Source organism: Engraulis encrasicolus, unplaced genomic scaffold (genome assembly GCF_034702125.1).
Source record: "Engraulis encrasicolus isolate BLACKSEA-1 unplaced genomic scaffold, IST_EnEncr_1.0 scaffold_28_np1212, whole genome shotgun sequence".
NCBI classification, from domain to species: Eukaryota; Metazoa; Chordata; class Actinopteri; order Clupeiformes; family Engraulidae; genus Engraulis; species Engraulis encrasicolus.
The window spans coordinates 2,305,645-2,333,047 of NW_026945577.1; the positions used below are offsets into that span (position 1 = coordinate 2,305,645).

Sequence of the window (27,403 nt, forward strand, 5' to 3'; positions counted from 1 at the left end):
TAGAATACCCCCTGGACTTGTTCATAAGTCTCCCAACACTCCTCTGACCTCATCACAAGCTGCTTCATGCTCTATTACAGAGGTGCACACACACATTTTCTCTAGCGGGTTTCTAACATGCACACCTTTCACACACGCACGCAAGCACACACACACACACACACACACACACACACACACACACACACACAGAGTATACATTGTTAAATTTGTTGATAAACCCACTCTGTATATGGTGTTAACTCTGTTGATCAACATGTTTTATTAACATTTGTTTGTTCCCAAACTTTTTCGGCTAGGAGATTTTCGGAATCCCCCACCTCCCATTTTCTAAATGTGAAAACCTATGTTTGCTAAACTTTAAGGAAAGGAAGATATGTTTGCTCCCCATTGAAGGGAATATTGTTACTAACAATTTATGGAAAGATTATAAAAGCACATATTCAAGGTTTTATGCAAACACTCACTTCTGTGTGCGACCCTTCAGCAGTACTTTCATGACCCCCTTATGGGTCCTGACCCCCAGTTTGGGAACCACTGGTATACATCAAGTGTAATTATTTAGACAGCTGAGATGATCATGTACATAACATCCCAATGCCGTTGTCATTGTTTTGTATTAGTTGAAATTGTTGTGTTTGTATAACTCCACATCATGCTAACCTTTTGCTTATCTTTGTCCACCCATGCATAATCTGACCCAAAGTGCTACAGAATAAAATAAAACACACACTCACACACACACACACACACACACACACACACACACACACACACACACACACACACACACACACGGTGGTTATATTGTTTGTTTTTTTGTTTTTTGATGGACATATTACTATGAATAACAAAATAACATTGTGTATCATCTCTCTTTGCCCACGCCATGCTAATAAAGCTAATAAAGTCCTTTTTATCTGTATAGCACATTTCAACACAACAGAATTGGCCTCAGAGTGCTTAACGTCATGATGATAGACATATGGTACATGGAAAATAAGTTTGTCAATATAGTCCTCTGTCCCATTGCCCTGCATGGCAACCATCACAGCAGCAATTCAGTAGTAGATTCAGGGCCGGAGTTATAGGGGGGCAAGCAAGGCATTTTCCCCTGGGCCCAGGGACTTCTTGTATTGGTTTTAGGGGCCCTATTATGACCTTGACTGGCTGTATGGGGGCCCTATCAGTGTTTTGCCCTGGGGCCCTGTGTGCAATTGTTCCGCCACTGAGTAGATGTAATGACTGTGATATCTGATATGTTGTTGGATGATGTGTGCTAATGGATGCTTTCTGATTCCTCCAAATATACAGTAGTAGAATTAATGATGATTAGTGTGTTTTTATGAAATTTGTTGATGGAGATGTTAGTCTACTATGGAGCCTAAAACCATGTGGTTTATCGAATGCAATGACTGTAAGACTACAACACTTGAAAATAAAATGAGAGCAAATTATGTTTAAAACAGAATAAACAGTATATATTTTCAATTTGTAGACTGTGCCTCTGTGTGTGAACTTAATTTTTAAAAGTTTATTTGGGAGGGTTGTAGCTTTCATATGATCGACTTCTGAAGACAAGTGATTAATTCAAAGTCAGGTTATTATTAGCTGTTGTTCCAAACAGATGGATAGGCGACAAAACTTTTTTCAACAGCTGAATGCTCTGATTTTGTCCTAGTTTCTAAGTTACTTTTGCTAAAAGCATCTGTTAGATGTAATGTAATGTAGTGTAATGTAAATAGTCATCAGTAAATATGAGACACAAAGATAGAAATACTATGTATGCCAGGGGTCAGGAACCTTGTTGCTGGAGAGAGCCATAAACGCCAATTTAAAAAAAATAAAAATTCACGAGAGCCTTACCATTTTAAAAACACTGAACACAATTAAAATTATGTATTTCAATTGAGCCCAACAATTTTAGAGCGCAGTGTCAAGTTATTAGTTTTATTTATAACAGGTAAGTATAGGGCTGCCAACTGTCGACTTCATTATGGCAAGGGTCTGGGAGTCCTCCCCCTGAAAATGTTGTATTTCTTAGATGTAATTTCCTGCATTTTAACGCATTTTAACCTCCCATGTCCTGTTTCAACTCAATGTGGAACCTGCACTTTTATTTTTAAATATAGGACGATTACGCATTTCAAGGGATGGTTGGCAACCCTAGATAAGTAAGAGCCATATACAGTTCCCAAAAGAGCCATAGGCTAGACTAGAGAGACTAGAGCCATAGGTTCCTGACCCCTGATGTAGGCAGTAAATTCTGTATGCTGGCAACACACAATACATGATCATTTATATTGCATATTTATATCATCATTGGTCAATAACTAAGAATGAATAGCCTATTTATGAATAATAAACTAATATTTACTAGTATGACCAAAATATAGCACGTTCTGCAGCTAAAAATGGCTATTTCTGGAAATTCAAAATGGCGGACCACGGAGAAGATCCCCCTATTCATGTATGAAAAGAGCCATCCAGTCATAATGAATAGAATGTGATGATGGTGATAAGTATTCATGAAAAAGGTAACATTTGTGAATGGGAAGGATGACTTCTGGAAATAAGCCACTGAAAATCTTACACAGTGCGCCTTTAAATAATGTGCTTAATTGTAGTTAAAGATTTGCAGTAAAGCATGTCTTATTTCAAACAAAAAGCCACATACGATTGATTAGGCTATAAATAAATAAATGTATTTATAAATAATGAGGGAATGTGATGCAGAAACACTAGTGTAGAGTATACTTTAACTGGCAAACTCAAATTCAGAGTGGGTCGGACATAGTGCTTAACTCAATATTTAAAAGAAAAAGATTGAAATTGTGCACACGTGCACATACTGTACTTCATATTCTGAAGGTTCACAAACATTCATTTCCATCATAGTCTGTTGTACTGATTCAATTCATACACTATGTGGTCAAACTGAGGCAGTGGTGTAGTCTACTTTTTTATGGTGGGTATACTGTATATTTGAGCATTTTTTGAAGTGGGTATACTGTATATATTTGTGCTATTCAAAATAATGAATCAATCAATTTTAAGTGGGTATACTGAAATCCCTGAAATTTAGAAGTGGGTATACTCCGTATACCCGCGTTCTACGTAGACTACACCACTGAACTGAGGCCTGGGGCTCATATGCGGCCCACCGAGCCATTCCATAGCCCACCAAGCTTTTAGAAGACTAATGGTAAGTTAATGGTAATGGTTACCAATGGCAGGGGTCTTATGGACTTGACCTTTATTACATTACATTTCACTTAGCTGACGCTTTCATTTTATTGAAAGCGACTTACAGTTATTATTTTTCAGGGTATTGGTTACAGTCCCTGGAGCAATGTGGGGTCAGGTGCCTTGCTCAAGGGAACTTCAGCCATGGATGGAGAGGTCAGGGGAGATTCAAACCTGCAACACCTAGATTGAAAGACCAACTCTCTAACCACTAGGCCACGGCTGCCCCCTGAATCGAACTTCATCTGAATTTATTTTGTTACAGTGCGCAGGAATGAAATAGCTAGTTTTGTTGTCATTATGGACACTGCAGTTGCCTGCCACATCTCCTTTGGTGTGTGTGTGTGGCCCTTGGTTCAAAATAATTGTCCCAGAGTAGTGTTTCTTCAGTCCATTAGGGGGGCGTTGGGAGGCTTATAATGCAGAGGCAACACACACAACAACACACCTAAGCCCATAAGCAGTCATTAATAATTAATATATTTCATATTATTGTGATATACGGTAATTATATTATATAATGAAAATCTACCGCAGTAGAATATTAACATTTATGTTGCATGTTGGATGAAAAAAAGACATTTACACCAAGAGTGGAAGGGGGGAAAAAGCATTTTTGTTTTCATTCATACATGGCGGCTTTAATTCGGTCTAATCTTCATTGTAATATTTTTAAGGGAGTAGTGGTATCATTTAAAATAACGCCAATTCACCCCAATGGCATAGTGGCTTGTAGTGCCCCAAAGGTAGACCCCATTGGGGTTGGAGTAGTGACACGCTGCATACCAGACATGCACAGGCTTGAATCATCTTTCTCTTGCTTGGTCACTAGGGGCGTCTAGATTTATAGGTCAGCAATGGTGAAGAATCTTTAAAAAGGTCCTGGTTCTGGTTTGTGTTCTGGTTGTCTGGTCTGAATACAGTGGTTCTACCCGGAAAGATTCGATTGATCAAATGAAATGTAAGGCATCTATTGACAACGCTGAAGTAGGCAGCAGCAGTGACTGTTTTTGGCGCAGGCCCCCGCCTACTATGGATGATTAACTTACAAAGAAGAGGGTGCTACCCAGCCGTTGCATGAGGCAGGGGGCGAGAGCCTACCCCCTCTTCAAACGACAGGAACCAACTAAACTGGTGATGGTGGCTGGAGGGGTGAAGGTGCTAACATCCACATCGGAGTGCGAGTGAAACATCGACCAAAGGCCTCGATGACTGAAGTAGACACCCTCATTACTCACAGTGGTCAAGCCAGGGGTGAGTTTCTCAAAAGAGAAGTTGCTAGCCTGTTAGCAACAGTTAACATTAACATAAACAACTTAACATTGTTGCAAATGTCAATTCAGTTAGAACGTTGTTGACGCACCTGTAAGTCCTTGCAACAATGTTCAAATTACTGGAATGCTTGGAATGACAATCAAATACTGTCGGAATGGTGGTATGTTGGAATGGCGGTTGCCCCCCGAGTTGGTCTAGCTCTGGGGGGGTATACTAAGAGGCTGGTTCAATAGTACACCTAATTAAGTTAACCTTGTGGTAGAGGTAAATCATTTACTAGAAGAACATGGAATCCTAATTTTCTTAACTACGTAGCCTAAATGATGTCTGCATTGTGTTTCAGGGATATGCCTTTAGCAGTCGGAGACGTCTGTATAGGCCTAGTTGAAACTATGCTGCCTATTGCCAAATTTGATATTTTCATTAATAGTTTCTAAATAATAATCTAGTTATGAGTATAAGTACATTAAGTTTTGCAGCTAAAAAAAAAATCTATTTCTAGAAATTCAAAATGGCGTACATGGAGAAGATCCCCTTTTCATGTATGAAAAATTCAAATTTCCCAGTCATAAATGGATACTTAGAATGTGATAGTGGCGGTACATATTAATGAAAAAAGGCAGCATGAATTCTGGAAAAAAACTACAAAAAATATTTCACAGCGCACATGTAATGTTCTATTGTTTATTAAGCAATGGCAGTTCATCAAATGCCATTAACATAGGGTGCATTCCAATATGCAGACTTCTGTCCTCCACTTGTGCTTGTGGCCTCACGCTTTGCTGACGCCCCGCCTCCGTGGACAAAACAATTAAGTTTTTCTACTGTGAGCCTAGCCAAAACAATTTTGGTGGACTATTCTTCATTTACCATCCTGTTTGAAAATAAGAAAATAACTTAACAATTGAGCTCTTGCGAGATATTGAAATATAATGCTGTTGTGATATCATCACGACGTACAACTTCCAGGTATGAGGCCACAAGCACAAGTGGAGGACGCAAGGTTGCATATTGGAACGCACCCATTGTTCCAGGAGGTGGCTGTAGAACACACATCTTTGCTTGTATGTAATGGTTCTGTGTCTCTAACGAGAGCCGCTGCCTAGACCTATTTGAAAACCAAAAAGGCATCATCCAAAGCGTTAAGATAGCACCCAGACTTGAACAGTCTATTATGTGTGTGTTGTACGACTTTGCATGTTAACTCGTGTTCTACAATGTCTTGGTTATGGTTAGGCGTGGTTTTGGTCTGGGCACAATTTCTCCATTTTCCTTGCTTGTTTCGCTGTTCTTGGAAAAAGTAAAGCAGCAGAACGGTTGCTTTACTGACAGCTTAGGGATAGGGATGGTTTTGGTCAGGGCACAGCCCAGCATTTTCACGTGTAGCACCAGATATTCCCTACAACGGCGGGAAACTCCATATTTTCGTGTGTCGTTCTGGATCGCCAGGCTACTTCAGGGCACCACACATTTGTTGGTGGCGTGTGGCAGACCCTAAGTGTCTGAAACTTTCCCCGCATTTTCCACACTCGAAGGGCTTTTCTCCCGTGTGAATGCGCATGTGTGCAGCGAGATGTTGTGCATTCAGACAGGCTTTGCCGCACTTCTTACAGCGTTTGGACGGGCGTTTGCGCGGGTCTGCTGTGTGCGTGAGAAGGTGCACTCTCAGTCCCCCCACTTGTCTAAAACGTTTGCCACATATTGTGCACTGGTGCGGTTTCTCTCCCGTGTGGATGAGCTGATGATTCCTGAGGTTTCCCACCTGCGTGAAACTCTTCCCACACTGTGCACAGGCGTACGGCCTCTCCCCTGTGTGGACGCGCCGGTGCGCTGTGAGACCTCCCACATATTGGAACGCCTTGCCGCAATCTGGACATTGGTGGCGCTTCTCCCCCGTGTCAGTTTGCTTGTGTGCGGCATCAGCGTTAGCGCTCGTCGTGACACGTCGGCCACGATTCTTGCGGAGGGAGGCCCTCCTTCCTGAGAGCTGCTGCTCCTGGACTTGTTCCGGTTCCGACTCGTCTTCTGTCTGAACGTCTCGCGTGTGCTCTCTCAGAGACGCCTTTTCTGGGGAACCTTCGCCACCGTGAGAGCGCTTGTATGGCCTCCCATTGTTGTCCACCACCGCACCGGGGATTTGCACTTCTGGTCCTTTTTCTGCTACCCCTACAAAATAAAAAAAACATATACACACACACACACACACACATACACATGTGCATGTATGCATGAAAAACGTATATTTATCACCCTTCATTCACTCTCAAAAGTCACCCCAACACACACACATTAACCTTCCGCTGCCATCTCTCTCTCTCTCTCTCTCTCTCTCTCTCTCTCTCTCTCTCTCTCTCTCTCTCTCTCTCTCTCTCTCTCTCTCTCTCTCTCTCTCTCTCTCTCTCTCTCTCTCTCTCTCTCTCTCTCACTCACTCACTCAACCATGAAGCGTTGCCCAAAATAATCATAGCAAAGTATGATTTAAAAAAAAAAAAAGTCCCTCATCATTTAGTGAGTGATTATAGATGATATCATTATTTTGGACAAGGATTTGTGTGTATGTCTCAAACAGCATGATAGTTCAAACATCACACATATGCTTCTCAACTGTGGCATGCCTGAGCAGCTAAACCAAAGATTAGCAGACTAAGATGATTCAAACTCCGCCCACCCAATGCCAAGGAGTGTGCTCAGGTTCGGTCTCCTAAGGCGGCGTTGTCCCCTCCTTCTTCTTTGAAAGGCATTTGGTCATGGCTTGCATAAGATGTGCGCTACCGCCATCTACAGTGCCAAGCGAACTCCATTTATTCTCAACCCTAGGTCCCCAAAGGTCTCCTCACCACTGGTCTCCTAAAGGGCTGTTCACATGACATCACATGGATCCAGGAAATGCACAGGCTTGAATCAGAGAATCGTATATGAGAGTGAGATAAAGCAGGCAGGTTCTTTTCCGGTATCCACTTTACGTCGGGTGAACGTCCCTTTAGTAGACCTTCGATTAGGAGACCTTCGAGGTCTTGAGGTAGAGAATGAATGGAGTGCCCTTAGCGCTGTAGATGGCGGTAGCGCACGTCTTGTGCAAACATCACGAAAAGAGAAGAAGAAGGAGGGACAACGCCCCCTTAGGAGACCAAATTTTGAGCACACGCTTTTGCAGTAAGTGGGCGTATTTCGATTCCTCTTTATTATATATCCAACCTCTTTGCTTGAATCATCTTACTCTACTCTACTCCACTCTCCTTGGCAAAACTCTTACCAGCAACAGGCGTTTCTCCACATTCATGGTTCTTGCTGCTCGTTCCCTGCTGACCTTCTGTTGAACAGAGCTCGACCACTTGCACCGACAATCTCAAGGCCTTCAATGGATCTGCAGGGGATTGGCTCATCACAGAACTGATGACTGGGACCATGTCTGACATTTCATCCTCCTCCTGAAAATCACGAATGAAGTAGGGAACACAAATGAAGACAATTTGTTTAGAAAACTGTACACAATATGGCTTAATTTTCTCCTCGTCGGTCCACAATGTACAGTGTGTGTTGGGATATGAGAGTCTGTACAGTATTTTGCCTTTAATGTGACGGGACAGTAGATAGGTGGAACAGAACTGAGAAGAGGAGAGAGTAATGCAGTGGTCAATGACGTTTTAGTAGTCGCACACATCAGGGTGGTGCAACCACAGCTAATGGCGCTATGTAATGGATGAAGTTATTTTTTGTTGTATTTAGTGGAATATCTAAAGAAGCATATTCATTGCAATATATTCTTTTGTTATTAATTAGTTTTTGGGCGCTAGCAGTGTTTGCATCACCTTATGTCTGTGCACCCAATCCCCCCCCATGTCCCATGCATGTTGTTCAGGTACCAACTCAGCCTCCAAAACGGTTCTGCACATCATGGGCTTGAACCGATCTACAATGATTACAAATTCCAACCCAAGGGTATTCAACATCTAACACCATCTTCACTATCCAATCACAATAAAGCCCCTCCCCCCAAAAAAACCCTGAATGCAATGTTGATTATTGCTTTAAAAACAAATGGTGACTTTACCTGATCAAGTTCAGCTTTAATGTCTGCAACTGAGGAGGAATTCTGCTCTGTGGGGAGGTCAGTCTCATCTACACAACAAGACAAGAACAGAGACGACTTAAATAATAATAAAAAAAAACAATTAAAAGGAAAGCGAAAAGTTGTATTGTAGATTGTAGGCAACAAATTTAGACTGGTGTCGACCCGACTGTTCAATAAGAAGTTGTAAATTCATTGGCCAGGGGCCTTGTGTACAGGATCCTTCCGTACATTTCCTATTGAAACTTAAAGGTGTATGCCACTATTTTGGGGCTTACTACAGTTAAAATCCTTGGCTGGGGTTCATAAAGGTGGTAAAGTGTCTTATTTTTCATGTTAAGCGTTGTCTTGCTTGAAGACAAGTTAAAAGAGGGAATATGTCGCTAAGCTAGTGAAAGTCAATGGATCCGTGTAGCATTGTAGCACCTAAAAATTCAAAAGGCGTCTAGAACTATGCATAAACAAGTTTTCATGCTGCTTCATGTAACATGTCCGATTACACTTGAAGTTATTAAGTACACATGCACTTTCTCATGTTATGTCAGTATAAGTACATGCAGTGTTTCCCATACATTGAGGAAACTATGGCGGCCCGCCATAGTTTAAATTTGGCCGCCATAGTTTACGAAAATGTAAAAAAAAAAAATTAAAAATTTTTTTTTTACTTTTTTAAACATTTTTTTAACGATATCCGTTTTTATTAAAAAACGATTTGAATTACGATTTTGAATTTCCTTCGCATTTTCCTCCTGGAGTAAATACATCCTATAGACTCTGTATTGGTTAGATAAGTAGTCCCAGGGTAACACAGAATGAGGGGAAAGCATTAGGAAGTGACCGTAAGGGTATTACAGTTGATTCATGTGTGCACACGTGTAACATCGGGTGAGTAACAGAGCATGTGCGCAACGATGCGTTATGACACGCCGATATGCGAGGATCTTCGTCCAAATCGCTAGTCGCATGCATCATCGCTAACTGCGTTTACATCGCGTGCCGCGTGTAAGGGAAATGTTAGTTGTTGACATGTATGGAATTCACTTCAATTTGTGCTGTTTCTTGCTTCAGTTGTGGACAAAACGATTGGCCAAACTCACAATAGAAAGCCTTTGCTGTGCTACTGTCCCAGAGAGCTGAAAAAAAAAACCTTCATAGAAGAAGTCACACTTAACAGGGGTGTTAACCAATCCAATGAGTTCTCTCATTGCTCTCTCTCTCTCTCTCTGTCTCTCTCTCTCTCATAGTAGCCTACTATTTACCCATAACAAATGGTGAATTTCTGAGCCCTTTTTAATTTGTAGCCTATACCACTGAAGGCATGATAATGCTTCATCATATTTTAGAAATAGGGCCTATGTGCCTTTTATATACCAAATGTTTATCATTTTGAAATTGTTTCAGTTGTTTATGACTTGTGTATGATTGAAATTATCTCTGCATACTATCAGTGCTGCATTGCTTTGTAAAGATCGGCTATTCAACACACTTTAAAAACACACTGAAAAGATACGGCCATAGTAGCCTACTGAAAACATTTTGTTCATAATAATGGTGATTAATAAATGGTGGTCTTAAATTTTCATACTGACATCCTTGAATTTGACTTGGTAGATCACGGCAGACCATCAACTTCAAAAGTAGATCTTGGTTAAAAAAAGGTTGGGCACCCCTGCTATAGAGAGAACCACAAGTGCTTGAAAGACAGGGATCAAAAGCCTAGTCAAGTTGTTGTAGTTTACTTGGGTTTGGGAGCAATATAAAAAACCTTCAGAGAAGGGACAGTTGGGATGAGTTTACTAACACGCCCTAGGCTTTGTTTTACAGTTGTAATGAGTTTGGTGACAGACCTTCATTGACACAGCAGAGGAGACATCGGGCTGCATATAGAAATTAATGTGTAATGAATGTGAATATAGACATAAATGTGTAATATGTTGTTCAGCCCTTTTAATGGGAGGAATTTGGAAAAAAAAACTGGCCCTGTGACCAGCACCCCTCATGTAGAATGTGTACGCCTACAGCAGTGTTGGGTAAGTTACTTTTTAAAAGTAGTTAGTTACTTTACTTTAGTTACTGCGTTCAATTGTAACTGAATTACTTTACTTATTACTAAATTTAAAAAGTAACTTGTTACTTATTACTTTACTTTACTTTTTCGCGGGAAAATTGATTTTAACCAGCACACCTCATAATACACCTGCTTCCCAAGGTTGTAGGCCGGCTGTGTAAATGGCCTAATATTTTAATCTGTGCAAACTGTAGGCCTACCTCTATGGAATCCCTCATATAGGCCTATTGTCATTCTCACATCTGAAATGCATTTCATGATTGCCCTGTAGGCCTGTTTATAACAGTGTCAATACATTTGAATCTAGTCTAACATTACAGAATAGAATATTGTCTTTTATTGTCATGTCAGCATTAAAATTACTTTTGGTCTCACAGAATAAAAACAGAATGAGTAAGGTGAGGTGGCCATACCAAACAGAAATGTTGTAGGTAGGACACTCTGCTTACATCCTCTCCTATAGGCTACTCCAAAGCCTTTCAGTTTCCTACGCATTGCATTGCATATGCATCAACATTATTATTAAAGATTCTGTCGAATGCAGAATCCGTTCGTGCTGGAAGACGGTTTGATCAGGCACATTTGAATAGCCTGAAGAACGTGGCGGCCTCAACGCTATGGTGTTGCTTGCGCTTTTGTTCTCACGTTATTATTCCCAATTACTTGACTCGCGCTGACTGCTGTTGCTGACGGAGCTACCCCCCAAAAAATGTTTTGCCGTGTAGCCTATTTAACTGTCATCAGTGAGCACAAAAGAGGCTATGGCATTTGCGATATGGGGTACAGCTGTTTTAGAATGCATTTGCGTAACGATGAACTCGGAATGACTGTAGATGTAACTGCGTAGCGAATCACTTTCACTTTCCCTCTATGGCGTAAATTAAAAGGTTAGAAAAAATGAAGGTGGAACTCAACGTATTGTAGTATAGGTTAACCACATCACAGCGCAATGGGCTCATGACAGTCCAAGTGAAAGACCTTGCATGCACGAGGAAGGAACAGCAGTCTGCGTGCGCGCTCTCTCACACACCCACTTCCGAGAGCTCGAGAAGGGCTGGGGAAAACAGCCCAGACAGAGCTCTTCGCGCATCTAGAACTAAGATGATTTCAAGGCTGAAATTTATAACGAGTAACGACCGTTACGGCAGCGCAGTAACTGTAATTAAATTACTGAAATTTGAAGAGTAATGCGTTACGTTCCTACGTTAGTGCCAAAAGTAATTAAATTACGTAACGACGTTACTTAGTAACGCGTTACCCCCAACACTGGCCTACAGATATGTGTGGGGGAAAAGGCATAGCCTACCCTCTAAGACCCTTTTTGTCTATGCGTTAACAATTTCACAGTGCTCTTAAATTCTTATCTCTGCTCCTATTTTGTTTTATTATTGTTTCCCAGACCCCTGCATGAGGGACGAATGAAACTGTGTTGTAAACAGAAATTATTCACTGTACTGCATTTTTTGACAATGACAATGTACTACTATTATACAAGTCATGGGTAAAATCTTATGTAGCCTTATTTCTCAAAATACAAATGGCTGAAATATAGGCCCAGGCCTACAGTTTCTCCATGCGCCAATGTCATACTGTAGTCATTGTTTTGCCATTTTGCATTTACGCTGCAAGAATACACTCCCCCCCCCAAAAAAAAGGCCCGTGTCAGAAGACACACCCCTCCCCCCCCCCCCCCAGGACAAAATAAACCCCGGCTGCCCCCATAGTTTCCAAAATTTCTGTGGGAAACACTGACATGTGAAACTATGCATGAAAAAATCCCTTGGGGAGCTCTTGTGTGTAGTAAGATTAACATCTACTAGCCATTTGGCTGGTGATGAATTTAGTTAATTTCACGCTCATTCCTCTGTGTGTGTGTGTGTGTGTGTGTGTGTGTGTGTGTGTGTGTGTGTGTGTGTGTGTGTGTGTGTGTGTGTGTACATCATACCTGACTGACTACATGGATATCCATCTTCAGCAGCTTCCTCTTTAACTGCAACAAGAACATTCTGCTGGACCCCGCGGATCTCTCCCTGGAAAACAGGACTGCACTGTAATAATGCAGATAAAAACTGTTTTTTGATTGTGTGAGAGACAAATAAAGAAATGTAGCCAGCGGAAGTTCTGCCAGGAAGACTCAAATGTCACGTGCCTATTTTACAGAGCCAATCAGCGACTGCCATTTCTTTTTATAGTGACGTCACGTGTCTAACTCTCCTTTCCTGCAGCCCTAGGTGCGGACAGTCCAAAATCTCCTCCTCTATCGGTTAGCCCCCCACATTTGGGCTTGCATGCCCACAGGGACCCCGGTTCGAGTCTGACCGGGGTCATTTCCCAGCCCTCCCTCGTCTCTCTCTCCCAATCATTTCCTTTCTGTTCTCCACTGTCCTGTAATAATAACGGCCGGAAGGCCCCAAAAAATACTTTTTTTTTAAAAAAGAAGAAAAAAAAGGTCTGGTTCCTGCTGCACGTCTACAGCAGGCTCTACTGGATGAACCACTGGCCTTCATGGCTGAAATAAAGCCATATTTCCATTACGATTTTATTATTTAGTTTTAATCTTAGAAATGTGAGACTTGTCATCTTGTGTTACATATTACAGTACTTTTTGTAATGTTTTGTTGTTTTGTCTAGTGTTTTGGTAGTCTTCCTCTTTGTCTTTTGTGTTTTTCTTTTGTAACATTTAACCTGCTGCCTCTTGGCCAGGACTCCCTGGAAGAAGAGTCACTGTGACTCAACGGGACCTTTCCTGGTAAAATAAAGGATAAATTAAAAAAAAAAAATAATAAAAGAAATACAGAAAGAAGGTGCGTGTGTGTGTGAGTGTGAGAGAGAAAGAGAGAGAGTGAGCGAGAGAGAGAGAGAGAGAGAGAGAGACATAAAAACATAAAGAAAGAAAGTGATAAGAGAGAGAGAGAGAGAGAGAGAGAGAGAGAGAGAGAGAGAGAGAAATAAAGACATAAAAACAAAGAAAGGAAGCGATAAAAGGTATGTGTGTGCAGGTGTGCGTACCACCACAATATTGCTCAGGCTCTCCTCATCCAGCTGACACTCCGTCACTTTCGGAATCGTCCTGCGGGGTGATAGCAATGATATTAGTGATATATTACACTACATTACGCTTAGCTCACACGTGTTATGCAGAGTTATTATCAGTACTGGTTACAGTCCCTGGAGCAGTGGGGGGGGTTGGTTACTCAAGGGCACCTCAGCCATGGAGTGAGATAGAGAGTGGAAGTGCGCAAAGATTCATGTACAAAGACTTGCGTAGATTTCCTACTGAGAGGGTCTAAACTATACTAAAGGTGTAACCTTATTGCGTGTGTGTGCCATGCTCAGGCCAATGGGGTACCCTAGTCTTCCCCCCAATCACACACATGCTGTACCTCAGAATTAATGATAGCCAACGGAGTGGTTGTCGACTTCACTTGTCAAGCGATTTGTGAGTTGCGTGCGTGCAAATGTGTAATTATTTGAACTACACAACAGAGGTCGCATGTCTGACGTGCAGCCACGTAAGCCGTGGTGCAGCAGTAGAGCTGGCTGTGTACCTTCAGCCTCGGTTCACGTCAAAATACCTGAGGCGCACGTTGTAGCCAATCCAAACCTTCAAAATGTACTGCCATCATATGTGAAATCCAGAGGACATGCCAAACGGAATCAGGATTTAGCTTGACTCGCTCCATTCACTCCCACTCAAAATGTTGCGAGTTACAGTCTAGCACCAAGGACCAGATGCAGAATGGCGTGACTTAGGTGCCACATAAGGCAAATCATCACAGACAAAGTAAATATGGAAGACTATAGGGGATGAAGCCATACCTGTGTGTGTGTGCGTGTGTGTGTGTGTGTGTGTGTGTACCTTTGACTTTTCTGGGGGCTCTGCAGCTGCCGTTTCAGGTCCCTCAGATCATTCTTCAGGACAGCAATATTCTGAAAAAAAAACCAACAACAATTACAGTATATACTGACTCTCATTCAATGTGCATTCACATACAGACTGTGATCTCTCCCTCCTCTATTGGTGTGACGGAGGTCTTCCTGCACCTGTTTGTCCCCCTCGGGACGCGAACCTGCGACCTCGTCAGCTACATCGGTTCGGAAATGGGAGGCACGGTACAGTACCTGCTGAACTAAAGGACCAGTCCTCCAGCCCAACGGCATCAACACTGTATGAGCAGAGATACTCTAGACAGAGATAAGTCATTCTGTTTCATTTCTGGTATCCACTTTCTGTCGGGTGAACGCCCCTTTAGGAGACCTTCGGTTAGGAGACCTTCGGAGTCCTGCGGTTGAAAATGAATGAAGTCCCCTTAGCGCTCTAGATGGCGGTAGCGCACTTCTCGTGCAAACACCTCAAAAATAGAAGAAGAAGGAGGGGACGCCCCCTTAGGAGACCCAACTTGAGCACACACTTTTGCATTGGGTGGGAGGGGTTTGAAGCCTCTTTATTACTCCACCCTCTTTGGCATGAGGCTTTCGGGAGGGAGGTTTACTAACGTTCCACGCCAGTTAGCCTCCGTTGCATTATCATTCTCTCATTGTGTGCGTTCCAATATGAGACCTTGCTTCCTGCACTTGTGCTCGTGGCCTCGTTCCAGGAAGTAATGTCATGATGACATCACTGACAACAGCATTATATTTCAATATCATTTTCTCATTTGCAATTGGGATGGTGAATGAAAAACAGTCCACCAAAAGTTGTTGTTGTTGTGGCTAGGCTGACAGCTGAGAAACTTTATTGTTTTCTGCACAGGGGACGGGCCAGGAGGCGGGGCGAGGCCACAAGCACAAGTGGAGGAAGCAAGGTTGCATATTGGAACGCACTGATTGTCTCATGACTATATTTCTGTGTGATTGACGCTTGAAGGATCCAAACACACACACACACACACACACACACACACACACACACACACACACAGACACACAGACACACACACACACACACACCTTGTCACCAGACAAGGCAGGCAGCTGCTTGGGGCCCCAAAGCCTAGATGATGAATAAAAGCTCACACTTTAAGCTGCAGTAGCGGGGATTTGCTATGAATGTTCAGTCTTTTGAATGTTTTGCTTGGGGCCCCAGCTTGCCCTAGAATCGCCTCTGCACACACACACACACACACACACACACACACACACACACACACACACACACACACACCTGTTTGGCTTGTGTTAGCGAGTTGTCTTTGTCCTTCAGGCGTGTCTGTAGTTCCTCCACCTGGAACTTCAGCTGCCAGTTTGTCTCTGTTGTCTGTTCTGATGTCCGTGTGCTCCTTCCATTCCCACCAGCCACCCGCTCTTCCAGACGGTGGATTAACTTGCGCAGTCCCATGTTTCGCCGGAGCTCCCTCTGATTGACACAAGCACACGCACGCGTGCGCGCACGCACGCACGCACGCACACACACACACGCATACATCAAGACCGATTGGTTCTTGATTGCATCTTAATATGGGGCCTTGCCTCCTCCACTCGCTTCTCGTCATGATGACATCACTGACAACAGCATTATATTTCAATATCTTGCAAAAGCTCAATTGTAGAGTCTTGTGTGTGTGTGTGTGTGTGTGTGTGTGTGTGTGTGTGCATGTGTATGTTTTGAGTTAGTGCAGGTTGAAAGTTCAGTCACAGATGTAGTAGTGCAGGTGGAGTGTTCAGTCGCAGATATGGTGGTGGGGAGGAGGGGCCAGGAGGCGGGGCGAGGAGACAAGCGCAAGTGGAGGAGGCAAGGTCACATATTAAGACGCACACTCCTTGTTTGACAGGGGCAGCAATGAGATGGCAACCAGCCCCCCGATGCTCGCATGAGGCCGTGATTACCCACACACACACATGTAGACAGGCCATCAGACATTAGCTTGTAATATCTGTTAGTAAGGAGTGGACACTTGCTTACCTGCAATGCTTCGGTGATGAATTGACTGGCCTTCTCAAGGTCACTGCAGGTTTGTTTATGACTTTCACTGACAAAGTGGGAAATGTCTTTAATCTGCAAGCAAATACATCTAGATTAACATCAAGTGAATGATTCCAGTGTAGTTCATAGGCTAGGCCTAATGGACTGCCCCTACCTAGTTGGACACTTCTACTCATGAGATTTTCGGTCACGTTTTATTCTTCTGTGAAATAAATCTAAAAACTCCTTACCAACGCATAGTCAACAACATTCTGAGTCCTGACCAGGGGACCATTCCATCAACGGCGGTAACCCCAAATCCGAGCTCAAGTCGGTAAACTAAGCTATTTTTAGACAGAGATCCGTTCCATCAGCCTTGCTAACCTGAAACTCAGCTGAGTTGCCACGGTAATTTATGCTCCAACGTTAACCTGGTAGCTCCCAGGTTTAACACCAGGCTAAATGAATCAGTGTAGCACAAAACATGAACCTGTAGGAAACAGCTGTCACAACGGGCACGTTCCGCTTGATTCCCGCCATCATTTTACGAGATCAAAGCGAACCAGTCACTCTATTTTAATAGTCTATGATGTGATAATGCCAGTAAAAACTACAATAGTTGGCATTGTCTTTCATTTCGCGGGATTTCTGATAATCAGCACATTTAAAAAAAAAACATTCATAGTGTTGATTTACTAAGATGAGATTGGACAATTCCTTCCACAACAAAGAAGACGGGAATGGCACAGTGGACAGGTGCGCTGCGTAATAAGTGGTCGTCCCGGGTTCAAGTCTTGCATGGCGACATGTTAGAAATGAAAACTTTATAACATAGGCCTACGTTTGCCTATTCTCTCCTTTGATGTCGCTTTGTGGCTGGCTTCAATTGCTGTCAAGCAATATGTCTACCTTAAATGTAGACCTTTAGGCTATTTTCAGCATAGGCAATAAAAAAAAACGTCTTCACAACTACCTTGCAGATGCCTACGCTTTGAGTTTGCAATGCAATGATTCAGTTATCTCTGCCTAACGTTTTACCTAGTCTATGCCTTTTGTCATAAAATAAATTCTTCTGAAAGATAAAATTAAAACACCTTAGATGATGCAAGCATTTTATTTTTGCGCATTGAAATGATGGCAGGTTCGGACCAGACTCTCCCTTTGATAATTGAGTTATGATCTGTCATTGCGCATGGTGGGGATCGAACGCTGGTCTTTCATTCAAAGTGCGGTTGCGTTATCCGCTCACCTACAGATGGTCGCCTAACATCTTCGATAAAGACTTGACTTGACAAGGCATGCCCGAGTCTACAACATGATCGCATTTTCGACAATCGTCGATATGGACTTCCCATGTACAACGTGCACGAGCGCAACGCCAGCTTTGATGAGCGCCGCTGAAGTGAAACTAGCCAAGACGCAGCTGATCCTCAGTGGTGGAACGGCGTCTGCCTCAAGTTTAAGCTGCTGTTAGTTGAAACTCCACTTTTGTGCGTAAGCGCCGCTGAATTCAGCGCCAATGATGGAATGGTCCCCAGGTCTTGACTCATTTGCTTGCCTTTTTAGCACCTCACCTCGCATTGAACATCAGCCCGCACAGCCTCAGCCAATGCTTGCTCCGCAACTTGTCTCTCGTATACCGCGTCGTCTACCCCCTCCTCCGGTTCGTCCGGTTCCTCCAAGTTCGAGCCCAATCCGCGAACCTTTTCTATATTGTGATCCGTGGCCATGTGTCGCCACAAGGCAGAGGTACCGGACTTGTGTCCGTTGTACACGAGTATTTTAGGGCACGAGTTACATTGAACGAACTCCAGTTCGTCTCCACTCCCGTCACAAACAACGGAGAAACTTTCCCATACCTCAGACCTGCCTTGCTTCGCTTTCGTCGTGTACAACCCCAGTTTGAGGTTCTTTTGTACCAGCTTCAACTCTGCCCGACTCATGCTGCTAGCCTACAATTGGCCGCTATCCTGCCGTCAGTCACCAATGGAGATTTATAGATTAAGAATTAATCACACACACACACTAACTATTGTGTACGTAAAATTCTTTTCTATGTTTACTCGTGGTGGTCCCAGGGAATAGTGGGTGGTCTTTCCTGTTTGTCCTCGTCCTCGTACTTCTTCGTCTTGGCGATTTATCCTTCGCTGACATCTAGCGCCACCCACTGGTTTGAAAGACACACACACACACACACACACACACACACACACACACACACACACACACACACACACACACACACACACACACACACACACACACACACACACACACACACACACACACTGACTCTGTTAGGCTGTATTCTCTGTTATCATAGGCCTATAAAACATTAGATTTCAATAGCGGGCTTTAACACCTCCTTTCCCAACACCGTGGCCTGGTTGAAGTCAGCTATTCCCCTCTTATCTGGTTCCTCTCATCACTGGACATTCAAACCATTGATAAGGTGCTGCTGTGTCACAATGACAATGGGAGTTGGAGTTTCCCAGTTGGGCTTTCAATTCACTTCAGAAGGGGTATCCCAATTCGTAGCTGTTGCGTTTCAAGCCCTGCACCTTAGGCCTACAGCTTCGTTGGAAAGCACAAGGGGCATGGGGAAGGCGCTGGGGGTAGAGATTAGTAATGGGAAAGGCCCAAAGAAAGTGCCCAGGCCCCCTCACCCACTCCCACCAACCCTTCAGGGCTCACGGTAGTTTTCGAAATATTTTAAATAATACAATATTTTATTGAATTTCACAAACAATCTTAAGCTTACATCAACAGGATCATAAATGAAGATGTGGCGTCAGTAGCGTAACAAAATGTTGATTAATAATACAGAACAAAGACCCCACCCATACTTCCTAAATCTAGACAAGGTAAAAGACAAAATGGAAATGAAAAATAAAAAAAACTAAATTGAAATAAATTAAAAATTAATCAGAAACAAATGCATAATATCAAGGGTACTTGTACAGAGTGTGTGAAATATCAGCAGTACCAAAATAAAATACATAAAATGACAGTGTTTTTATAGTTAAAATTACAGTGTTTTTATAGTGTTTTTGAGACTCCCTTGTGAAAGGCTGAGTGTGATAGTGACGCCGCTGCCAAATACTTTCATGTACAAGCTTTCCTGCTGAAAGAAAGCAGGGCGAGCACAGAGGTGTCCCCAGTTACCCAACTCCCTGTGCAACACACGCACACGCAACGGCAACACAAATAAATAATTAAGGGCCGTGCAAGTGAGACCGGTTTTTAATGACTCTTTGAAAGGAAGTAGCCACCATGATCTGAGAAAGAGAAAGATCTCTAGTAGAAAAACTGTGTGTGTGTGTGTGTGTGTGCGCGTGTGTGTGTGTGTGTGTGTGTGTGTGTGTGTGTGTACTGATTGTCCTTATCCTTCTGGGGTCCGTTTCTCGATTCTCTGAGGCAGACACTTGTGTACGTTTTTTGATTTTAAAATTAAAGGGAGGGGGGGGCATTATCTGCACTATTTTCTTCTCTTTTTCTTTGCTACATTACCTATTTACCTACAGACCACTGGGCCCCAGCTTATAAGCTTATACATTTAGCTTCACTTGGGGACGCTTTTCTCCATACTGTTAAAATGTTCATGACATGAAACTGAAAGTCAAAATGATGGTGTGAGGAAATGACATTCATTCATTCATTCATTCATTTAAAAGCAACAGAACCCCACCTGGACTAGTGAATGTGGCAAAAGAGTCGACCAAAACATCTATTAAGGGGGTGGTGTCCCCTCTTTCTTCTTGTCTTTCTGTGGCATTTGGTGACAGCTTACATGAGGTGTGTGCGCCACCACCATCTACAGTTCCAAGGGAACTCCATTCATTCTCAAACGTAAAACTCCAAAGGTCTCCTGACCGAAGCTCTCCTAACTGAAGCTATCCTAAAGGGGAGTTCACCTGATCATATGGATCCAGGAAATGCACAGGCTTGAAGTATCTTACTCTTAACTCATTGGCTGCCAGCCATTTTCATAAAAGGGTAACCCAGAGTGCCAGAGATTTTTCAGCATTTTGGGTGTTTTTTGGAGGCTCACAGAAAATTGAGTTCTGTGTCTATGTCAACACCATACCTATCAAAACACAGATTAGACGCTCATCTGTCATCAGAAAAAAACGGTGTCTCTCTACCCCTTTCCGTTCTTTCATAATCATCTGTTGAAAATAAGTGGAATTCGCCAAAATGCTGCTTTCTAGACAAAAAGCTGAGAAAACGCCATTTGAAGTTGACCTATAATTGCAAGTGTTTTTGCTCATAATGACACCGTCCTAACAACTCCAAACCTATCAGATGCTATTACAGAGTCTCCTGTCATCTGTAGCCAGAACAAAAGATCGTTTGTATGGTCTTTTCAACCTAATACTGTACTGAAATATAACGGGATGGGCTTGAAAACAATAGTGTTTTGGTTTGTTGCTGGCGCGCACAATGGATCATGACAGCAGGTGCATGTAACTCATGTGAAATACTAAACTCAGAAATACTGTCTCATAGTCCCTCTGTTTAGCATGTAGTCCTCTCGTTGGGGATCAAATCACAGCTGATTTGTTTCCTCCTGTACTGTGTGAACTGGGAGACAGGCAGGCAGGCAGCACGGTTACGTGGCGCTATTCCGACATGCCGCTATTCCGACGTTAATGTCTATTGTCGGAATACCGACACGTTTTCCACCGTCCGCCGCTATTCCTACATGCCGCTATTCCGACATTTTTTTTAAGTAGCCTATAGGCCTATATTGAACCATTCTGAGAATGCTGCCACTCTACTGTGTAGCGCTGTCATCAGGGCAGCCGACGTTTCCCTCCATGTCCATATAAGGCTCTTAAATCTAAATGAGCTATCCACGCGGGTGTGGTGCTGAAATCAGCGATGTGAGACACTTTCCCACGTTACTGCTTTGAAGACATAAACTTTGTTGCCTACATTCCAAGTTACTCAATCGAATTATATCGCAACAATGTAAGGTCCACCAAAACATCCAGCGACATGATGGAGCACACAACCCTTGTCCTTAGGCCTATTTTGAAGTTCCAGAGAGAAGAGCCGTTGTCGTGTCCAAACCGAGGCAAAACAAAAGCAAACTGTGAGAAATTCCAAAAGGCAAGTCTTACCAATCCAGACATAAATTTAGGCTACAATAGGCCTATTAATCTGAAGTCGGTCCCGCCTCTAATTCCCCGTTTTGCACATGCCATAGCCTCACTCAATCCATCTCATTGAAATGATTTGTTCATCCACCGCCGGTTCCACGGAGAGAACCCAACTCTCAGCGGCCTTTCAGGGCTGAAGGAAGGTGCAGTGGATTTATTTGTCACGGGGTGACAAATTGAGAACTCACGCACTCACTGATTACATTGATTTCAGGTGCCAGCGAGAGAAGGGAGGAAGGTAGTTGGGCCAATAGGATGGGTGTGGGTTTTTTATGTGCAGGTGCTGGACGGTGACACCGGAGAGCGAGCGAGACGCACGGCCGCATCGTTGGGAAGTTGGTGGATGAGGACGCTCACAAACGAAGAGTTAAGTGCCCACGCCTGGCCGCCATAGCCTTCACTAAAAGCAAGCCCCCTACCCGCGGTGCATGCCGCCTTCAGCTCTCTCTCACCCTCTCGCGCTCTCTCTCGCTCTATCGCTGCAGCTGGCACAGCCGACTCGCGGTGTCTCACTGGACAGACGACAGAGCGTGAATGGACTGGTTCTATTCAAACACACACACATGCACACAGGACTATGTTCTCAAATGGAAAATAAATATTATAATAAATAATAAATTTAATAAATAATAAATAAATTTAAATAATTAATATGTTTTTTTTAAATAATGAGACTTAAATCCTGAGACTTTCTTATACAAAAAGCACCAACTTGGGCGCATAACTACAGAACTTTGTAAATTGAATGGATGACTTTCTGCCACAGTCTGACGTGCATGCATGGGACATAGCCCATATCGGTTCATTTGTGATGCGTGAACAGTCGGTCTAGCCTACCTGTAAAATGACACCCCCTTCTGCTGTAATATTACTTATTATGTAGGCTATTACGCGCTTGCAATAGAGAGAGAGAACTCAATCAGCCTTGTGTTACACATGGTTTTCTTCCGATGTTGGCAATTACGCTGCGTGCGCGTGTGTAGCCGTGCCAGGATCCCAGGCCCGCCTTACACACTCACCAGCGCTAACTTCCACGCACCATTCAACTGAACGCACTTGTGTTAGGCTACTCTGCTGAGTGGAAGATAAACAGACTCAAATACCTAACAATTCTTTATTGACACATATTAATGGCAATAGCAGCCAGACAAATCCTCGCGTTGCAGACCTACCCAAGATTAAGACTGCGGCCGGTCGCTTTGGGAACTGTAAGTTGCATTTGGGTATTGCGCGTGTTATAGCTGCAATAAGTAGGCCTAATTGAAGAGCCCACGTCCGGCAGCAGTGGCTGACAGGCCAGCAGCAGCACGGGAATTTGGATTGTTGCATTTTCGGGGGATTGATTATTTCTCCCCCGCTGTTGAACTGTGTGCATGTGTGTGTGTGAGAGAGTGAGTGTGTGTGTGTGTGTGTGTGTGTGTGTGTGTGTGTGTGTGTGTGTGTGTGTGTGTGTGTGTGTGTGTGTGTGTGTGTGTGTGTGTGTGTGTGTGTGTGTGTGTGTGTGTGTGTGTGACTGCATGCGCGTGTGACTCAGCGGTACTGTGTAGTGGTGGCATTTGGGCACCTCCGCTGAGTAGGCTACATAGGAGGACTGTACAACAGTTAGGTCTACTTTATGGTGTAGTGAATCCTACTGTAATTGGTGTGGCCCAGTGTGCAACGTGTTTTCGGGCATTAATGAGTGTCAGTTATTATAGTTTGCCGTGGTTGCCTTTCGGGCACTGATGAGATGAAATGACTATGGATTGTTGTGATTTTCCCTACAGTATTTATAGATTGCAGTGGTGTGACTTGTGAAACTTAACTTAACCTAACTTAACTTTTGTACGGTCCTCTGGTAACTCCAGATTGTGATTAATTTATGCAAAACACACACAGCACTTTATACCGCTGTTGGTTGACACACTTTTGGTATTTTATTTATATTTTCAATGTTGTATTTTAAATCATGAATTGTGAGAAATAAACTACCATAACCGTCACTCCCTTTGTCTGTCTTTCCTGAATCGTGTCACTAAGTGTCCAATAGAACCCGTGGTTTAAATTTCACCTCTTACACTTGCGCTCTCGTCACCCACGGCGTTCTCCCCAATCAAGTTGCTTCCCTATCACTTGACTCACGCTGGCTGATGTCGAGAAACAATTCAAGGTTTTTATTTTTACTTTATAAGTAAACACAAAGGGCATTGCGCTTGCAAAACCGTTTCATGCCCAGTTGCGAAGTCAAGCCTGGGACCCAATGCGATGACATGCGCAGCATCGCAGCATCGAATCACTTTCACTTTTACCTCTGCTGAAAAATGGTGGTGGATCTCCAAGTAGGCTAGGCTACAGTCGAGGGTCAAATTAAACATTTCAGAGAACGATATGCTCATGAGAAGTCCCAATAAAAGTGCATGCAGGGCTTTATCGCTTTTTTCCATCACCGGCCAAAATGGCTAGTGGATGTATCGCACACTCCCACATAGCCTATAGGGAAGGTGTAAATTCCCTTGAAAGCGCAGGAAAACAACGCAATACAGTTCAAATCTCAGAATCGTTGTACTGCACAGCCATTATAGTCATCACATCGTTACCCAATTTGAGTAGGGGAAATCCTCTTCGGGTTTGCTGATAAAATGTTTTCAGTCGATAACTTGGCTATATATGTAGATGCGTGCAGCACGTTGGCTGGCTGCTTTTTTTCTTTCAGTTCGTTCGTTCGTCCGTGCATACAAGCAGCTGGCTCTTCAACACCTGCCAACTGGCCCAATGCTAGTGAAATTTAAGTTGAGTATGTGTGCCCTCTCCAGTGCAATCGCCTTGTTGGTGTCAAGACTCATGCATATTCCCTGCTGCAATATAAAAAATAGTCCGTGTGAATGTCAGTATGAAGCAATGATGCGTGGGGATAAAAAGTGTCGGAATAACGGCAGTCGGAATAGCGACATGTCGGGACAGCGGGTTGTCGGAATAGCGGTATGTCGGAATAGCGGTTGCTCCCCAGGCAGCACAACTTAGCTTACTGCTGCTTCTTTGGCAGAGCGGACAATTTGCAGATTGATGATTACTGTCATCATGTTTCTGCTATCTTGTCATATATTGTTCAATGAATTTTCTTTTGATAAAGTACTGATCACATATCCAACATTTCACAAGCCGATTGGAGTGGGGAAGGCTAGCTGGTCTGAGGCTAAGTGCAATGCTTTCTCATGTGAGCTTAATGTGTCTGACCAGACACAAAGGCTAGCCTACTCTGTTCCAAGAATCTGCAACCCCCCTGTCTTTTTGATGATACAGTAAGCTGATCATACTATACAGATCCATAACTGCAACTGTAGAATGAGTAAAAATAGTTGACTTACCAAGGCTCCTTTATTTAGGCTTAGTTGTAAATTGTTAGCGATTTCGTGCTAGCTAGCTAGCGTAGCAAACAATAGCCAAACATTCCCAACTGAGGTGACCACTAGTCCCGTGCATTTTCCTGTTAGATGATCTTTTGTACGCATCATCCTGATGTTGTGTAGGCTGATCACATTATCCAAAATGAAACAGTTGCCACACAGATCATCTCTGGTTGAACATGGTGTATTTTGGGCAAGCTAGTTACAATGCCTACTAGCTAGATGGCAACAGGGGGGTGTATTTTGGTCATGAGAGGAAGTTTTTTTTTTGTCAGGCTCTACTAAAATCAGTAGAATACCTGTGTTAAAATCAGAGGGCAAGAAAGTAGACTACTGTCACAGGTGCATACTTTCAAAAATGATTTTGCTACTTTTGCAACTTTTGAGATTATAATAGTAAAAAGGGATGTTTTTGTCTTGACATTTCCTCTTGATGTGAGCTAATGCCCTGCCCTGACTGTTCCTAAGGACACTTCTGCCACCTACAGGAACAGTTAGAACATGACTAGAGGCGTGAAATTAATACACAACATAGGTTAGACCGTCCTCAAGGCGTGGCTGTAAAAAAACGCAATTATCGGCAAGCGACGTCGAAGGCAGGGGGCGTCACTATTCGAAATGACGTCATTCGACGGCTTAGGCAGCCAATGAGTTAAAGAAGATGTTTGGTTGATCTTTAATGTTCATTCAGGGAGAACAACCAACCAATTTAGGAGGGCCGTTCTCATATCGGCTTCCTATGTTTCTCTCAAGATCAACAAATCTGTTATTTTACCACCACCTGCAGGATATTAGTATATCGCCTTGTCGACAATTGATATTCATTAAGGCAGCATCAGCCCTACACAGAGAAGGCGACGATGAAGTTGAGACGTTCAATCCATTCAATCCAAGTTTTGTTTTTTTAATTGAAGTCATTGAGGGCCCTCTACTACTCGTTCGTGCCTTGTGGCCCCGTCACCACCTTGTGAGTGAGCTGGTGGCGTTTGGCCGTCTTCGCGTGAGCAAAACTCTTCCCGCACAGGTGGCAGTGAAAGGGCTTCTCGCCCGTGTGCGCGCGCTTGTGCTCGTTGAGGTGATTCGCGTCTGAAAAGCGTCGGCCGCAAGTGTCGCACCGATAAGGTTTCTCTCCCGTGTGAGTGCGCAGGTGTACCCGGAGACCGTTCGACTGGGTGAAGCGCCGGTTGCACAGGACACACTCGAAAGGCTTCTCTCCGGTGTGAATGCGCTGGTGGATTTTCAGACTTCCTAACTGAGTAAACCATTTATCACACTGGTCACAATGGAAGGACTTGGCGGTGGCGGTGGCGGTGGCAGGGACGGCTTGACCGTTGTTGACGATGCAGTTGTGTCGTCTAAGACCGTCTGCCTCCGCAAAACGCTGGCCACAGTGTCTGCAGCAGTGTGGCGTTGTTGTTGTTGTTGTTGTTGTCGTGTCCATGTGTTGGAATTGTTCGAGGTAAGGCTCGTCATCTTCTGTGTGAAGGTCCAGCTGGTGCGGGTTCACAGCTGTGTTTCTGGAGAAAGCGTCGTATGGCATGTCATCGTCCACCTCAGTCACTGGAATGGCTGGGAATTTGGGGATTGATGGTGACAGTTGAGATCCATTTCCTGTCACCCACACCAACACAAAAAAACAAGGGGAAAAAAGGAGTGAGAGTGAAATTCAGCATAAAGCCTTAGTACACAATATGTCCAATATGTCAACATCAACAATAATTCTGATATATTACTGAACAAGAAATTTTGTCAAGTCCACTTTTAGTTTGATTCAAAACCTCAACGCATCCCTTAAGTCAGTCAGTCTGACTTTATGTCAGACTGTAAATGTCAGTCCTGTATATGTTCATGTCCTGGCATGGTATAGAGAGAAAACGTAACTTCATTTTCCTTGTGACTTCTGCATATGAAGAAAGTGACAATAAAAGCTGACTTGACTTGACTTGAAGTCAGCACTCCAAAAATTACACAGCTCCTCTGTTCATATTTAGGGGCCAAGCAGCGAAGCTGGCGAAGGCCCCTAATGTTTTAACTGGTGTTCTTATTATTATTATGTCACCTCTTTCCTCTCCTTAGCAAGTCTATGGCAGCCCATAGAACCGTAGGCAGGAAAATGCTGTAAATTGGCACACACATTCGGGGCAGACTCAGCATCACCCACAGCGATTTATAGGTCCCAAGCCCCAACACTCTAGCGCCACCAGCAGGTCAAAGTTGCAGGTACATTTCTGCTTGTAACTTTTGAACCGCTTGGCCAATTTTCATAAACTTGGTATCACTGGAATCCTTGGGCCA

The 27,403-nt window shown here is 43.5% G+C and overlaps 1 protein-coding gene across 1 annotated transcript in view; it reads left to right on the top strand.

Annotated features, from left to right (window-relative positions):
• LOC134443149 (NACHT, LRR and PYD domains-containing protein 12-like) overlaps window positions 1-27,403 on the top strand; it is a 343,863-nt gene that overhangs the window by 69,585 nt on the left and 246,875 nt on the right. The gene's annotated exons all lie outside the window — the stretch shown is intronic.